This window comes from Cupressus sempervirens, chromosome 4 (assembly GCF_028749045.1).
Source record: "Cupressus sempervirens isolate cs-2001-9-10 chromosome 4, ASM2874904v1, whole genome shotgun sequence".
Lineage (NCBI taxonomy): Eukaryota > Viridiplantae > Streptophyta > Pinopsida > Cupressales > Cupressaceae > Cupressus > Cupressus sempervirens.
This window is the reverse complement of record NC_143121.1, coordinates 498,166,786-498,185,429: the sequence shown is the minus strand read 5'-3', so window position 1 is coordinate 498,185,429 and position 18,644 is coordinate 498,166,786. Positions and strand designations below refer to the sequence as shown.

Here is an 18,644-nt window from a genome sequence, read left to right as displayed (position 1 = left end):
TATACAGGTCATTAACAATAATGACATACCACAAAGAATTATGGATAAGGTAACATTTTTCATTCCAAATTAGACCTTCTAGAATGGTTTGATTACGGAGATAGGAATAAAGGTGATGGTAGCAGGATGAGTCTTATCCTATAATATAACAGATCATCCTAGAATCAGGGGTGTCGTAGGCTGGTAGTGTAACACTTCCACCAAGAACTCATGTCAAAGATCATTTTTAGGCATATGTAGCAAGGAGGCCAAAGTAGCCATAGCATTAGCTTCGTTATTGTTTGCACGAGGAATTTGTTGGAAAGTGATGTGTGCAAAATATTTCTTTAAGTCATCAACCTTGCATTTGTAAGGAATTAATTTCTCATCCTTTGTTTGATACACATCATTAACCTGGTTGATTACAAGCTGAGAGTCACCAAAGATGTCTAGCTAATCCACTCTCCATTCAGCTACAATTTTCATGCCATTGATCAAGGCCTTGTATTCGAAAATGTTATTTGTACAAGGAAATAGAATCTTGTATGCTTTGGTCAATGAATATCTCTGTGGTGTTATGAAGAGTAATCTAGCACCAGATCCCTATTGTGTGAAGGACCCATCAAATAACATGACCCACATTTGGTGTGTGAGTGTTAGAATTGACTCATCAGGGAAATCAATGTTCATTGGTAGGAGACTCTGCATAGGTGCATTTGCTAGCTAATCTGCAGTTGCCTGTTGCTTGATGGCTTTTATTTCAATATAGTGGATGTCAAACTTGTTGAGTATCATAGCCCACTTAGCCAATCTTCCTATGAGAGCTACCTTACTAAGCAAGTACTTTAGTGGATCTATTTTAGGACGAGCCATGTAGTGTGGGCAAGCATGTAGTGTCTCAACTTCTGGGAAGCAAAGATGACTACCAAGCAAGCTTTCTCAATGATGTTGTAGTTCCTCTCATAAGATATTAGTGTGTGAATCAAGCAGTAAATAGCACTCCCTTTATTATTGTTGTCCTCTTGAGCTAATATAATTCCCAGAGATGTGTCAATTGCTAAAATGTACAAAATCAAAGGCTTCCCATAGATAGGAGGCATCAAGATTGGTGGATTGGAAAGATATTGTCTAATCTATGTTAAGCTTTGCTCACAATCTTGACTCCAATTAAATTTTACACCCTTATGTAAAGTCTTTGTGAAGGGTTGTGATCTATCCACCAACTATGAGATGAACTAGTGAATAGATTGGAGTCTTCCTTGTAGACCTCTCATCTGGATATTGTTTTTAGATGGAGGCATATCCATAATTGCTTGAACTTTCTCCAAATCCACCTCAATTCCTTTTGCAGACATGATGTATCCCAACAACTTTCCTGATGTGACACCAAATGTGCATTTCTTAAGATTGAGCCAAAGACTGAATTTTTCCATGCGATCTAGGATAGGTCCCAAATCTTGCAGATGAGTATTGTGTTTTGCACTTTTGACCAAGGTATCATCCACATAGTCCTCCATGGTCTTATGCATCATGTCATGGAAAATAGTAGTTACTGCTCTTTGATAGGTCACACTAGCATTTTTCAAGACAAATGGCATTACGTTCCAGCAGAAAGTTCCCCATGCACATGTAATAGTAGTCTTCTCTTGATCTTCTAGTGCAATTTTTATCTGGTTGTAACTAGAAACCCCATCCATTAGTGAGTACATCTCATAGCCTGCCATAATGTCCACTATCATATCAATGTTGGGAAGTGGAAAATCATCATTAGGACATGACAAGTTGAGATCACAAAAGTTAGTACAAAATTTGATAGATTTATCATGCTTAGAGACTGGAACAATGTTGGATATCCATCCGACATTGTCAATTGCACGAATGAATCCTACCTTCAGAAGTTTGTCTAGTTCTACTTTGATGAGAAGAGCAACATGAGGATGCATTTTTTGGAGTTTTTGTTTAACTGGTCTAATGCTTGGTGTGATGGACAAGTGATGCATGATAAGATCAGGATCTAGTCCTGGTATGTCAGAATATGTCCAAGAAAAAATTATCTTCTTCTCTCAGAAAAAGGCAATGAACTCTTCCTTTTCTTCAAGAGACAGTGACTGTGCCAGATGTATCATATGAGGATTTTCTTCTATACCCAGGTTTATTGGATGTGTTGTCTCTATCAATACTGATGATCTCTCTTGAAAGTGACTTGGAAGTGCATCAAATATCTCATTCGCGGGTGCCTTAGAGAGCTTTTCATCCTTGGATATGTCTTTTATTTTTACTTTTTTGTGTTTCGACACTGGCACAATGTGGTTTTCACCATCAGACCTTTTGCATTTTTTCTTTTTAATTGTATGATTGAGATATTTGATGTTAGCTTCAGTCATGTTGATGCTCTATTCATTGGTGGAAGACATTATAGGTTTGATAGTGTTTAGGTAGCAAGCAAGAGCATAGTCATTCTGGAACATGGGGACTTCACTAGATGCATTAGGGTTCCATTCTATAAGCTCAGGATATGTGAGTAAAAGAGTTGTTACAGGTTCATTTGCATTCACGGTATAGTCATTAAGTGCGTGAACTAGAAATTCAAGACCTATAGTGACTTTTTCCACAAGTGTGTTCGAATGCCTCTAAGTACTAACATTAGCAATTGATAACTCTAGGACACTAGTTGGATCAGACCCATCTGACCTAACCCTAGACATTTCACCCACTTTGATTTGATTTTCATAGACATGAACTTGGTCAAAGTCTTTATCAGTAGTCACTTATGAAAGAGAGTCAAACTCATATTCCTTAGAATCAGTGCCACATGGTGAGAGATTATAGAACTCCCCAACAGTTATAGGGACATACTCACCTTTAGCATCTGGGTTCTTACAAAGGTACTCAATATGCAATGACTAACTAAACTCTCTCTTTTTTTAATGAGCTTTGGGTTGGTCAGTATTGTCCTTAGAAGAATCACTAGTATCATCCATAGTTCTAACACATGGCACAAATTCATCTGGCTCTGCAAAGAATTTAGTGAGATCATGAGGAATAGGATAAGGATAGGGATCCTCATTGTCAAATTGTTCCTCTTGAGTATCTAACTCAGCTTGTGACTCATTTCTAGATAAACTCTCAAGTTCTGGTATGAATTTATTGGGTTCCAAATGGAAAGGGACCTTCCTAAATCCTAGACCAATTGTATCATTGTTGCTTCAAGCTGTTGCCTTTATAGCAACAAGTAGGCCATTGTTATTGCACCCAATAAGGCCAGTTCCCTTGTAGTTGAAACATTTCATGAGCCTAAGACTAGGCCCATATTTCTCAGGAGTGATTTCTTGAACTTGCTTTGTTAAGTCTACTGGAGTCTCTCCTCTATAAAGCCATGTAGCAATGGCTCTATTTTCACTTTCATCCTCCTCTAAGGGAATTGTAGCCTTGACAAAAGTGCCATTATACTTGGTTTGAGGTGTCAGTACAAATGGCTTCTTTGCCTTTGAGGGTCTCCCATAATGATGAGGAGACTCTTAGAGAGATGTTAATGACATCATTGGTTCAATATGGTACTCTCCCATGCTAGTTTCTTTTAGTTTGAATGACTACTCAATTTGTTTCAACTTATTGTCATAATAATTAGTGGATTCTTGGTTAGTAGGGATGAAAGTTTCAAGAGCTTTGAGCATATTGCAGGTATAGCTAGTAGTGGCAGGAATAGTAACTTCAAAGCCATGAAATGAGAATTTGATGCATTGGTGATATGTGGATGACACAATGTACATCTAATGTATCCATGGCCATCCTAACAGAATGTTATATAATCCAAGGGAATGTCAAGAACCTAACAAGTGACATCCCTTTCTACAAGACCAACATGAATTGGTAAGACCACAAGACCTAGAGACTTTCGTTTAACTTTGTCATATGCTTTGATAGTGATCTTGCATTGAGGATCAATAGAGTCCTCAAAATAATTCAATTGTCTAAGTAAAGTAGTAGAGATAATGTTTAGGCTAGCACCATTATCAATGAGTACACAACAAACACGTGTCTAATGTATCATGACCTCAATGTGTAGAGGTTCATTGTGTAGGTGACTCAATGAGTTATCATCCTCCTCAGAGAAGGACATTAAAAAATGTGAGGTCAGGTGACCCACCATGGATTAAAATTGCTCAAGATCAAGATCTTAAGGAACGTTTGCCTCATTGAGGGCTTTGTCCAGAATCTACCTGTGAGCAGGCTAGATTTTAAGTAGCTCAAAGATGGAGATTTGAGCATTAGTTCATTTCAATTGATTGAGAACACTATAGTTGGTTGCTATTGAATGCGTTGTCAGTTTTGCGCCTTTGCTAGAAGGACCAACAAGGGCTTTATCTTTATGTTGTTCAGGATTGGGAGGAGAAGGCGTAGGGTCTTTGAGCACCAATTTGGCATGAGAGTGAGTAACAACATTAGCATAGTATTGATAAGATGTGTTATCCATTATGTTGGTAGTAGGGCCCCTCAAGATAAATGGTGTCTTGGGTTTATCATTATCTTGTTTGCCCTTAATGGTAATGGCATCATCGTATTCAGAATCCATAGTTTCAACCATGTTGATCACATTGTCATCATTGGAATATGCATAGCTAACCTTGTTGTTGGGCTTTGGTTTTGAACTCTCTCCTTTTTCATAAGCTGAGAAAGGCTCTTTAAAGGCCTTGTGATCTGAGTTCTTCTTATTTCCATCTACCACAAGTTCACCAACATCAATCATGTCCTAGACTTTGTGGCGCAAGTTTATACAGTTGCTAGTTTTGTGCCCCTTATTTTGGTGATACTCACAGAATGAGGTTTCATTCCACCATGGTGGGTGTGGTTGCGAATCATAGGGGTGAGGGTTGTCCAGTGGTGAAATAAGCTTGTGTTGTAACAATGTTTTGTAAACCACATCCAATGGTTCACCCAAGGGTATATACTATCACTTAGGGCGTGTTGCCCATGAGTTTCTTGGTTTGTTCCTGAACATCTTGTTGTCAAGAGTAGGCTTCTCAGCATTTTTGGTCACATTGAGACCATTTGTGAGATTAAACGCTGCCTTAGCAGGTTTGGGAGTGGCATTGTCAATAACTCCATCATGTACAATTTCTTGGTTCTTGTTGACATATTTTTTTTTATCCTTATTGGAGGTGGAACCTTGTTTTGTGTCCTTTTGAAGAGTAAGTTCACCCTTCTTGACCATAAATTCCTCTATGCGGATGGCATGTGTGATCATGTCTTCAAAGGTACATGGACCTTGAAGTTGAACTCTATACCCAAAATTAGGTAGGAGATTATTAGTGAAGATGTCAAGCTTTTTTGTTTCTAGAATCTTGTGTGAATATTTAGTGTATAGTTGTCTCCACCTCTGGAGGAATGTGAGGAAGGGCTCCCCAACTTTCTACTTAAGGTTACATAGATCTCGAATATTGACAGGGTGTTGAATGTTAGGAGAATATTGTTAGACAAACAAGTTGGCAATTCTGTCAAACGTCTTGATACCAAGAGGCAAGTGTGAGAACCACTCCAAAGCCTAACCACCTAGACTTCTAGGGAATAAATGCATGAGATATGTCTGGTTATGCATAAATTGCATAGATAATGCCCCAAATTTTTGTAAGTGATCTTGGGGATCAATGGTTCCAAAGTATTTTTCATACTTGGGTAGTTCAATTCCTCTTGGGAAATGAGGCATGTCTATGCTCTTGTCAAATGGAAATGGATAGAGAGCATCTAAGGGGTATGTTTTAGCAGGTTTGTCTTTCTCTTGCATCATCTGAGCTAGTTGATCTTGCATTATTTTTTAGTTGTTTTTGGAGTTTGGAAGTCTCAGTTTCCTCTTCAAGTGTGATGATGGTTTCCACATTGAAATGAGAGGGTAGCTTAGCTCCCTTTTGAGCAAGTTGGAGAAAGTACCTTTCTTTCTCTTCATTGAGCAGGATTCCCATGACATTTTGAAAGTTTTTGTTTGTTCAACATTTTTCTATGTGTTTAGGGACTATTTCCACCTCTTCTTGTTCCTCATCAGTGTCATGGTCTTTCTCTTTGTCATTCCTAGGTGATTCTTGATGTCTGTTATGACTACCATGTTCAGGTTCTTAGTCATTGTAGGAATGTGTTCAGTTTGAGTACATTGTGATTCAAAAGGTCCTTTGAAAAGGAAGTCTAAAATTTCATTTGGGGATATAGGACCTCTAGTAGTCTCACAATCTGCTTGATGAAGATGCCTCACTAGATGAACTAGATGTAGACTGTATAACAAAAGGAAGGTGACCTATGCCACAATTATGACCCCTACCATGACCTCACTTAAGTCTAAGAGGATAAAACATGTTGCCACTCCTTGTTGCTACAATCGAAGACAAGGACAAGAAGCAAGAACCTAAACAAGGACTGCACTAGAACTTAGTCTCAATAGGACAAGATAAGAGCACTATATACTAAGGCATGAATGATCTAATTTGAAGGCTAGAACAACCAGAGATTATGACTATCATAACGCAAAGTATGACAAGCACTAAAGAACAAGAATTAAGATAACTAAAAGATGGGATTCATCAAAGTATGGATCACAAATCTTCAGTTAAGCTAAATGCCACTATTTGGGACTATTTACAGAAAGAGAAGGCACAACTCGATGCAGGAAATAGACCAAATGTAGATCGTAGATTGCTCGAATAAGCTGATTTGATAGTTTTATAAAAAGGTCTCATGTGAAGATCCTTTGTGAGGTGCACGAGAAAGTACACTAAGGGACACAAAATCTCAGAACATCAATTTAAACTCATGCAAAGAGTTTCTTTAGGTCATGCAAAGAAGTGACAGGTTCAGCAAAGACACTTGGCAAGATCTTGCATGGGCATATGCAAGTTCTTGCATGAAGACCTGAACTGACTCGCATGAAAAAGTGAGTTCTCACATGAAGACATGCAAGACTGTGCATGAAATTCAGGACCAAACTGACAATAGAGTTAGATTTTGAAGAGATTTTAAACAATTTTGGATGTTTTTGGATAGATTGTAGGTTTTTTTTACTAATAATAGATAGAATGCAGGTTGATTTTTAGACTTGTGAAAGTGATGTTGGATTTCAAAGCAAGACAAAGTGTTTTTAGTAGAACACAAGAAGCAAGCAGTAGTCAAATACAATCCAACTAAGGGCAAAGCAACTCAAAGGGATAGGGGAGTCTTGACTTTCAGTTTGTTTGAGCAAGTTTGGAAATGTTTAGGACTTGATAACAAACATGCTTTTATCCCTAGAAATAGAAAATGGTAGAGAAGGCAAAATATTTGTCCCACATCCTATGTGCATGCATGTACCTCACACAGTCATGTCACCCTCTAGAGGGTGCCTGTATTTTTGGTATATTCAAAGGAATCAATAGTATATGTTGAATGAGTGCCCTTGTGGTAGGGAACAAGTGCATATACCACCTTCAAACATCTAGTAGCATGCCTATGGTGAATTCTATAGGAGAGATTCTTCCCCCTCCTTGCACAAAGATTATGCCTCCTTTTGAAGGTGAACCAGGTAGCTTCTAACTAAGAGGTTTTTACTTGGCTTCCATTCAAATTAATCCCTGATGGATCCGCAAGTAGAGTTGAGACCAATAGCCCACCCTAGCATTTGAGAGTGTACACACTTGCTTAGCAAGACTAGGGTCAGTGCTAGCCAGTGCAACAGACATAGCTTCCCCTTGATAAGTGATATCAAGAATCAAGGGAAAGAAATTAATCTAGCTTTGGAGTCTTTTTCTCTACAAAGCATCTTGATTATAGTGAATTGGAATCTCTAGCAAAAGGAGTGTGCTCACTTGGGTCATTCCTGGAGGTTGGATTACTCTGGCAAGCCCTCTAAAGGATAGACTCAGACTGGTGGTTCGAATGCAAGGGTCAAAGTTTATTATTTCCCTCAAGGAGAAAGAGCATACTCCTCTACCTTACTTTCTCACCCAAACACGTAGAGCAAGTTAATTGCTGACTTAGCTTAATCAATCTAGACTTATCCTCCCTGAAGATTTTGATTCTCTTGAAAGAAAACCATCATCTCATCATAGAAAAGGATTAGCACTAGAGAACCACTAAGCTGCTTGTCTTCTTTGAAATGTCATCTTTTAGAAGCATCTAGGTTTTTGATTCACCCTTGGTCATGACCTCCAAGTGGTGAAGAACATAATCCCCTATTCTTCTGTCGTCCACCCTCGAAAGTTCACAAGCCCTAATTAGACTATGTTTTGAAAGCAGGAAAGAAAACACATTGTTTTTTGGGTTTTAAAGTTTTATCTTTGACAAATGTATCTTCACAATTCATCCTACAAACAAATAGTCACTTCATATTTGAATGGTTTATGCAGAGGAGTCTTCCTCAAACATCCTATAGATAGTCGTTAAGCTACAGAAAACTAGAAAATAGAACAATAATGCTTCAGAGGAAAACACGTCAATAAAATATAACAAATAGCATGTTGAAAATGGAAAAATTAACCTCACTATTTTAGAATTTTGGGCAAAATCTTGTGCAAGGCCGCACGAAATCTTTCACTAACCCACATGAGAAAATGAGGTGTTGTGTCAAGACTTGCACAATTGAGCACTTTTTCATGTGAGAAAGTGTATAGATTTAGGCGAGACCCTTCAAATCTTCATGGAAAAATTCAAGAATCTCTATGGAACAGTATGGACAGAATAATAAAAATGATAGAAAATGAAATAAATGAGGCTAGAAAATTATTTTTCTCGGCCCCACATTGGGTGCAAGAAATGTATATGTGTAAATGTGACCTATGCTTCACACACACACTTCAACATGGTCCTTGTATCCATGTGGACTCATCCTAGAATGAACATGAGATCATTCACCCAAGTGGAGTCCTACAAGATGACCTGTTGCCTTCAATCCAGAAGGATTTTGCCTATTTATGCTCTCAGAGTTGAAATGCAGGCAACCAGACCATTCTAGAATGAAGGGTTTAAATGTAATTAAGTCTATATGAGTGTGCAAGTAATCTAAATGAGATATGAATTTAATCTAAGAACATATAAAATAAACTTAACTAGATGTATGCATATTAAATCTAAATGACATTTAATCTAGGAAAGTAAAAGCTTATGAAAAATAATGAGCTTAAATGAGTGCACAATTCAGTAGAGATTCGATAGTGATTCAATTCAACCTTTGTAATGAGGGACTGAGAGCCCTTTAAATAGAAGATAGGAATAGATCAACGGTCAGGATCAACCTTGATGAACAGTTAAGATTAGATAGGAGATTCAGTTAAGATGGAAACTTCCTTGTGCAGGTGAAGTGAATTGTTTCAAATCTGAGTGTGATGAGTAGTTAACTAAACTTGTCATAAGTGTGAGATCAAGTTAACTAGATTGATTTCATTTTCGAGAAGTAGTTCACTCAGAGTTTCCATTTAGGACTAAAGAGAGAATTTTGAAGATATTATTTAATTTAATAGGTGAGATATGACCTCACAAATACCTTTTCTATTTAATTGAATAATCACATTCAACTAATTAAAGTGGGTATAATTATTAAATTAAATATTTTAATTCCCTTAGTACAATAGCCTTAGGATATAATTTAATTTAATTAAAGTATAAATACTTCAAATTAAATTAAATCTTAATCAGTAGGTTTAATATGACTAATATGGGTCAATACTTTAGGAATTAAATAAAGAGTATGATGAATGTAGATTAAGGTTTTTTGCATTTGGCAATTAAGTCAAGTAGTGAGTAGTAGAATAAGAATTTCCTAGTGACACAGGACTTAGGATTGATTGAAATAGACCAGAATTGGTGATGATGGCAATGAGCTAATTTTGTGGTATTACACTAACAATATATTTATATTTATAATACAAATTTATTTCTTTAAAATATATCAACATTTATTTATCTTACTTTTCTAATCTTAAACAAAAATATTAACTATATCTTATTTTATCTTTTCCTTTCTAATTTTAAGCATAAAGAACATAAACTTTATGGTACTAAAGCATTTTATTTAATAATATGACCTTTTCCTCATTTCCCATGTATGAACATAAATGGGTCTTTTCTTATGTTTTTCCCTTTTTTTCTATGATATTATATTTAAATGGATAACTTAAATAATAGAAAGGATATGGGATGTGTACATTAAGTCATTTGTTGACATGTCAAAACTTTAGCTAACCCCATTATTTCTTATCAAATAGTAAGGAGCATGGATTCTTTGGATTGTTAGGTCCTTACTTCATAAATTCTCCCATGTAATTCATCCATTGTATATCATTTCCATGCTCTTCTTACTATGTGATTTCCTCACGTTGACATTTAGACCAAAGGCACTCTTTAGGTTTTATGCTTCCTTGCATTTATTGATGTAACAAACTAGCCTTTCTCCTACCTTGGCTTTCGCTAGGGACACCTCAGATTTTCACTCAAATCAGGTTCCAAATAGTAAGCAAGAATTCACTTAAATGCTTGTAATAGGGCTACAAGCAATTCACCCTCCTAATGAAGAAAATCTCAAATAACTTGCAAAAGTCCTTAACAAAGGGTTAAACAAACCTTCAATATAGACACCCTTTTCAAAGAACTTGAAGATTTTGGTGGTCTAGGGTTCTCAACCTATCCATACAGTATGACCACAAAATATGCCTAAAAGAAAGGGTTTTCAAGGTTTAACAGGTTGTCTAAAAGAAACATGTTTTTCCCTCCATAGAACTTTCAAAAATGCCTTCCATTGATATTGGAGCCTCATTACATATCCTCCTAACACTTACCTATCTTTGATTGAAGTATCATGAACATTCAATCACCCTAATACCTTTGTACTTGATTGTGATCCCTAGACATGCATCTCTAGCTCGCTTAGGGAATCACCATAAAAATGTTTTCTTTGATTTCCAAGGGCCTCCTTTGTTGTAAAATATGTGCAAGGAGCCATCTCCCAAATCCCAAGAGGTCAGACAAATCCTATGGTGGTAAAAGGAGTTATGACTCTATCTTGCTCAGGCACTTGGTTCAAGACAACAAATAATGAAGAAACAAAATAATTTATTCAAGCACCTAAAACCAAATGAAACCACAAACTAAAATTCTACAGAATCCTAAATCAAACTAATTTTTAACACTTCCAACCATAAAATATCCAAATCTAATCCATTAAAATGTCAAAAGCCTCAAAAGCATAAAATTGTTACTATGAACTTGTTCTTTAATGTGTACACCCAAAATTATTCCCAACTTCCAACCTACAAAAAGGTTGAGGATGGTCATATAAAAACATCCCAAGTCTCTCCCTAACTATTTTAGATAGTTATAAGACACTAACTACAAAGTTTCTTAAAAGCAACAAAAAGTTGTCAATGTTGTCAATGACAACATTAACAACTTTTGAGCAACTTTTACATCATTTGGTGTTTGATCTTCAAACTTGATCTAACGGTCACTAAACTTTTCCAAAGGCCTTAAATGGATGAAATACAAGTAAAAATATCCTTAAATCCTCATTTTTCCATCCTACCCTATTAATCAAACAGATGCTCCATTTGGCCTCATTGAGCAACTATGAGAAACTTACCCTAAACAACTTCACCTTAGGACTAGGCAAGCCCTATTATTCACCTACTGGTGTGGCTAGCACCACTACAAGAAAAAAGACCCTAGGATCCCTAGGTCTATCATGACCCCACCTAGGTGCCCTTGCACCATACTCCACCACAAAAGAAAACTATGTCACTCATGTGGACAATAGGTCTTGGGGGATGCCAACTCTATTGAAATCTGCCTCAGCAACCCATGTTGCCTCTGAACTAGGCTTTCCCTTCCACTTGATGAGGTGCTCCATGTACACCTGATGTCTGGTGGCCTTCTTCACTCTTGAATCCAACACTTTTTCAACTTCCAACTTGTGTGATGAAGGTACTACTACAGGCTCTAGATCAATACTGACCCCTTGAATACTTTGAGGTGTTGTACCCTTGAATTCAACTAAATCCCACATTGAAGATGGGAGAGATGCCCAAATTTGAGGGTAAATCAATTCTATAGGCATTGGCTCCATACTTGGCCAAGATTTTGCAAGGCCCCACTCTTTTCATTTGTAACTTGGTGGCATACCTTTGTGCAATTTGGATTTGTTCAAATGCACCATAACATAGTCACCAACAACAAACTAAATGTCTTTCCTTATTTCATCCACCTTGGCCTTTAGTTTTTGTGTGTTATCTCAAATAGTCTTCTTGACTTATTCTTGGATTTCTTTCATGGTGTGGGAAAAATCCTTAGCATGTCCACTCCTATGTTCCATCCCTCCAAGATCCCTCAACTCACACACACCCCTTGGATGCATTCCATACACAATTTCAGAGGGACTTTTTCCTATGGTTCTATTCCAACTATCATTGTAGGCATACTCTTCTTGGGGAACGATGACATCCCAAGTTTTCCCATACTCCTTAGTTAGGCACCTCGAGAGATTACCTAGTACCTCGTTAACCACTTTAATTTGACCATGTATTTAGGGATGGTAGGCTGATCCAAATGACAAGTTTGTACCAAGTCTGCTCCACAAGGTCTTCCAAAAGTGACTCATGAATTTTACATCCCTATCTGACACTATGCTTAATGGAAGGCCATGAATCCTCACAATTTCTTTGAAGAATAGATGTGCAATGTGGCTTGCATCATTGGTAGTTTTGTGTGGAATGAAGTGCCCCATCTTGTTGAATCTATCAACAACTACATGGACATTGTCATAATCATGTTTTGTCTTTGGAAATCCTACTATGAATTTCATTCTCACACACTCCCATGGCCTATTTGGGACTAGTAAGGGCTGACAAAGACCTACATTACTCATACCTCCCTTAGCTTTTCATACATAGTTACATCTCTGACTACTTTGAGCCAATAGTAGAACCTTTGGACTAATTCCAAGGTCTTGTTTACATCAAAGTGTCCACTTAGGCTTCCATTGTGCTTCTCCCAAATTAGGTTTTCTCTTATTGAACCTCTTGGTACAAATAACTTATTACCCTTGAATAAGAATCTGTTCTATAATGTAAATTTGGAGAACTTTCTATGAAAGTGATTCTCAAAGTTAGAACATAACTTTTAGGCCTGAGCAAAGTCTTCATCTTCCTTATAAAGACTCTTGAAGCTCTCTATCCCAATGTTGTACAACTGAACATCTTGAACTATTAACAATCTTCTACTCAATGCATCTACCACTTTATTAATCTATCCTTTCTTATGCTTGATTATGAAAGTGAAAGCTTGCAAGTACTCCATCCACTTGAAATTCCTATTACTCAACTTTTATTGGGTGTTAATATAGCTAAGAGCTTGGTTATCTATGAAAACAACAAATTCCTTGGGCAATAGGTAGTGTCTCTACTTCCTAAGAGATTGAACTAGGGCATAGAGTTCTAGGTCATAAGATGAATACTTCTTTTTCTCCTCATTAAGTTTTTTCGCTAAAGAAGGCTACTGGCCTACCTTCCTGACTTAACACTCCACCTACTACTAGAAAACTTGCATCACACTCTATGGTGAAAAGTTTCTCAAAACTAGGTATTGCAAAATAGGTTGGGTAGCTACTTGCTTCTTCAAAATTTCAAATTATTTCTCTATGTTAGTGTAAATAATTAATTATTATTAAAATTTACTTAAGATTACTTAGGTTAAATGCATTATTTTATTATTTATTATATAGACACCTAAGAGTATGTATAGTTATATGAGTTGTCTTGTTGACAACATAGGAGTTTGCATATTCATCTAAGTTGTCATGTAGAAAACATAGTTGTTTGCACTCTAGTTGAGCATATGGTGTCTACAACATCTCTTTATGAGATACACCTTTGTAAGATTATCCTCTCATAATCACATTAAATTCTATGCTCAATGGAGGATAATCCACTCTTGGTGGTGAGGCTTATCACTTTGCGAACTCCTAGTCATTCTAGATGCCTTTATATATAGGCACTTCTAGTGTGTATTGTACATATGATATTCTCATTATTTTTATTTTGATCATCCATTATTGGTCCATATTGTACTTGTATTTGAGCTTCTTGATCTTGGTGTTATTTTTCCCTAAGGAAAATTCTTAAATGGTATCAAAGCTGAGGGAGCTTCTCTTCACATAGCCATTGGAGACCATTTTTGCTTCATCTCTCAGAGGACCACGATTCAAATCTGAAGTATCTACAATTATTGGGAGTTTCTAGAGCCAAAATGGACCTCACCATTGCATCTAGAGGATTGATTCAATGAATTTTGACTATAAATTTGCCTATCCTAGGCCATAGTCAAATCTAAGGCAAAAAAAATTTGCAAACCGAAACACAAAGGCCCGATTTTAGAAATTGGTATAATCTCTTTAGATCTGTGCAATTAATTTTTTAGATTTGAATGTTTTTGCATCTCTAAATTTATTTTTGGATTTGCATTTTATTTCCAAAATTCTAAGGAAAATTTGGCCTTTAAGGCTAGTAGGAGATATGTTTTTTGCAGGACAAGATTGGAGCTTTTTGGTGCAAATTAGATATTGGCATCATATTCAGAAGTTCAGAAAAATCCCAAATCAACTTTTGTTTCATCAAAATTAGAAATCTAAGGTGAAATCTAGAGTCAATTGATTTTTGGAGGTGCGATGGTGGTGATTCAGGAAAAATAATTACAGAGGTTATTTTCAAACAATGATATCTCCCTCATACGGACTGCTTTTTTTGAGCAATTTTTTTTTGGGGGTAGAATTTCATGATCTACACATTGGTATAGATTTTTTGTGATCTTTATCCCTTAGTTTATCTAAATATTATCAAATCATTTGATATCCATTATCATTTTGATCATTATTGAGATTCTCATTTGATCACTATTTGTCTCTCTTGCGCTATCTATTGAGCATCTTGGTGTTGAATTATTGCCTTAGGAAAATTCTTACATGGTATCAGAGCTATACCAAATTCTTACACTCTATTTCTAAGGTACACTTGAAGTTATATTTGACCCCACCATTTATGGTATCTAGAAAAGGTGAACATATGCCACTAAAATTCCTAATGTCAAATTTCCTATAGAATTGAGCTAGACCTTAAAAACTCTTTACCTCAGTAGATGTAGTAGGTTATGGCCAATTGAGGATAGAAAAAACCTTCTCTTGATCCATCTTCAAAGATCCCTTATACATCCCAAAACTCAAGTATGCTAGTTCTTTCTTGAAGAAGTCACACTTCTCAAGTTTATAGCAAGCTTCTCCTCATGAAGCCTTTGTAATACTACTTCCACACGCTTGATGTGTTCCTCCTTCATCTTGTTGAAGATGAGTATATCATCTAGATACACCACCAAAAAACTTCTAGTAAATTCCTTAAGCACTTCATTCATGAGCCTCATGAATGTGCTAGGAGCATTTGAGAGACCAAATGACATCACAAGCCATTCATAAAGCCCATATGTTGTCTTAAATGTTTTTTTCCACTGATCACCCTCCTTAATCCTAATTTGGTGGTATCTGTAATCACCTAAAAATGGTCATCTAGACTATTAGCCCCCTTCTTAGCATTTTGGCTAATTTAATTTAATCATTTACCTAGACCAAATTGCTAATAATCAATTTATTTGATTATAACCTCTAGTTTGACTATGCTATCCTAAGTTCATTATTTGATTAAAAGAGCATGTCCCCTTTTAATTAAATAAAAGACCCCATTCTTCTAACCCACTTAAAGTGCACACATAAAGTCCTTTTTCTATTTTACAATTAAAAGAAAAGGCTTGTGAGACTTTTGTTTTATGTGACAAGTCAACTTCTATTCTATTGGTTGACTTGTGTGTGCACATGGATCACTCCTCTTTTTGAATTCCACCGTTGATCATCCACCATATTCATCTTGATCTCTACCATTCATACAACTTTAAAAGGGAGAGAGCTTTCCCCCTCAAAGGATCCACCCTCATTTGAATATTGTTATGTTGCAAGTTTTCTAATAGGTTTCTTTGGAGCTTTGTGGAGAACTTCTCTTTCTTGTCTACATTCTCTCATCCATGACATTCTAGCTTAGCTTAGCTTTCATTTTTACATTTAGCTTAAATTGTATAGTATAATAGTTGGATTATAACACTCTCATACATATTTTAGCATAGCTGCATTTTGAATTCTCATATTTGCTTAGTTTTCATATTTGCATTGCATTCTTGAGGAACTCCTTAAGACATTTTCATTCTTGCATCTTTTCTTTGGAACCTCCCATTGCATGGTTTACTAGCAAGAAGAGTATTCCTAAGGCTCGGCTGAGAGCCCTTGAACTTGAAATACACTCTCTTGCACTCCATGGATAGGGAGCTCTAAGCCAACATCCAAGCATTCCAAACTCATGGGATCGTTTGGATAGAAGGGTTTAGAGTGGGACACTTTTGAGTGTACAGTATCCACTCTTCAAATCCAATTTGGTGAAATACATAGCTCCTCCGAGATAATCCATGAGGTCCTCAATCCTAGGTATGGGAAACCTATACCTGATTGTGATCCTATTTATGACCCTTGAGTCTATACATAGTCTCCATTTTCCTCCCTTCTTGGATGCTAGTACAATAAGGACCACACATGGGCTTGTGCTATCCTTTATTAGACCTTGGTCCATCAGTTCTTACACCTATCTCACCACTTTGAGATTTTGGCATGGAGTAAGCTTGTATGCTTCTTTTTTTAAGGATGCACTATGAGAAAAGACTACTTTATGGCTTATGACTCTTCTTGGAGGTAGGGTAGCAAGAGTGCCATCACTCATAATTTCTTAAAAGTATTTTTGAAGCAATGCTTGAACCTATGCAGGTAAAGGGTTCTTGACTATCTTGTCTTCTCCCTTGGACTTCAACACCACTAGATAGCCTTGACTCTCTTCACCTATAAGATCCTTAACAAACTCCTTCTCACTACATAAAAACACACTAGGAACCTTAGACTATGGCTCTTCTCCCTCCAAAAAAGATTGGATTTTAAAATCTCTACCTCCCTTCTTGAAGGATATGGATTTTGCTTTGTCATTGTAAATTGCCTCTCTATCATATTTCCAGGGTCATCTTAATAGCAAATGGAAAGCATCTATGGGAAAAATATCACACAATAATGTATCCTTATACCCTTCTATAGAGAAGTCCACCCAAGTCTACTCATTCACTAGTATGCTTTGACTTTTTTTGAGCTAGGTTACCTTCTATGGATTCACATGTGGTACTTTAGCTAGCTTAAGATTCTCAACTACCTCCTCTAATATTATGTTATCACTAGAGTTTGAATCCACCACCACCTTACAAAATTTTCCAACGATCTTGCATCTTATCCTAAATAGAGCTCTCCTATGCTTGGGTTCACCAGGAGTAGGTTGTTTGATCAACACCCTCCTAAACATAAGGTTCTCACCTTTCTCAGACTCTATGTGATCCACTTCATTTTCCTTGCAATTAGATTTATACTCTTGTGCATATGCTACTCTCTTTTCATGATTTGAAGATGAGGGCATTTTAGGGCACATATATGCAAGGTGGCCAAGTTGACCACAATTGTAATACTTCATACTAGCAAAGTATGATTTACTTCTTCCTAATCCTCTACCTCTATTAGAACCTACTTGGTTTCCTCTTCCTCTACTATATCCCCCTCTAGGGGTGATTTCAGTGGCTTGCTCTATCAACTTATTTTCACCTTGATTCCTTTTTACATTTCCTCTACCTTGGTCCTCTTGGATGTTCCACTTCAAACCACCCAAATACCTAGCCACCTTTATTGGCTCTTCCTCTTGTTTCTTGGATCTGAGACATAACCTTTGAAACTCCTCTATTTAAGAGGCCACATCCAAGTCTCTTTGTTTCAGTCCTTGTCTTCTCTTGTGAAGTTAGATTTCAAAATCCTCAGGTAGGAAATTCTCCTTCAATTTGGTAACCATGGCATTCCAAATGGCTATAGGCTTCTTTCCCATGTTCATCCTCTCATCTTGTACATATTCCACCAAGTTTAGGCTGAGCCTCTAAGTCTTGAATTAGCCACTTTGACCTTTTGTGCCTCTGGCACCCCTTCACACTCAAAGTGGTTCTCCATACCATCCAACCAATCCATTACTGTATCTATATCCATCTATCCACTGAATAGTGGCACACCTTCCAAAGATTTTCCACCTAGGACTTTTATAGCTTTCAAGAAAGTTTCCTCATTCAAGATAGGGTCTGGCTTGGGGATAACATCTTCTTCTATTGTCTCCTTACCTTTCTCATTATCTTTGTCTTCCCTTTTTATAGCCGCATCAACAACTTCATCCAACTTTGTCTTCACCTCGTCCAAGGCTACACTAAGGAGTATATTCTTCTCCTTTTTCTCATCAACTTCCTTAGCTAGTTCTGCATCAATCACCATACTTGACTCACCCACTGACTCTCCAATAGTTGTAGACATATACCTCCTTCCCAAGTCTTTAATTTTCTCTGATACCACTCTAATGTGACAAAGTAGCCTTGCTCCTACCCTAGCTTCCACTAGGGACACCTTAGGTCTTTCACTTGACCTAATAGGGTTTCTAATTACCCTAATCTCCTAAGGAACCTAACCATGAGGTCCTAGGACATTCAAATAGTGCACTCTAATTGGTAAGGTTCAC

General features: G+C 36.8%; 1 pseudogene; it reads right to left on the bottom strand.

Moving 5' to 3' along the window:
* Positions 1-18,403, bottom strand: part of LOC149562119 (lysine-specific demethylase JMJ27-like) — a 121,414-nt pseudogene extending 103,011 nt beyond the window's left edge.
* Between the last annotated feature and the right edge of the window lie 241 nt (positions 18,404-18,644).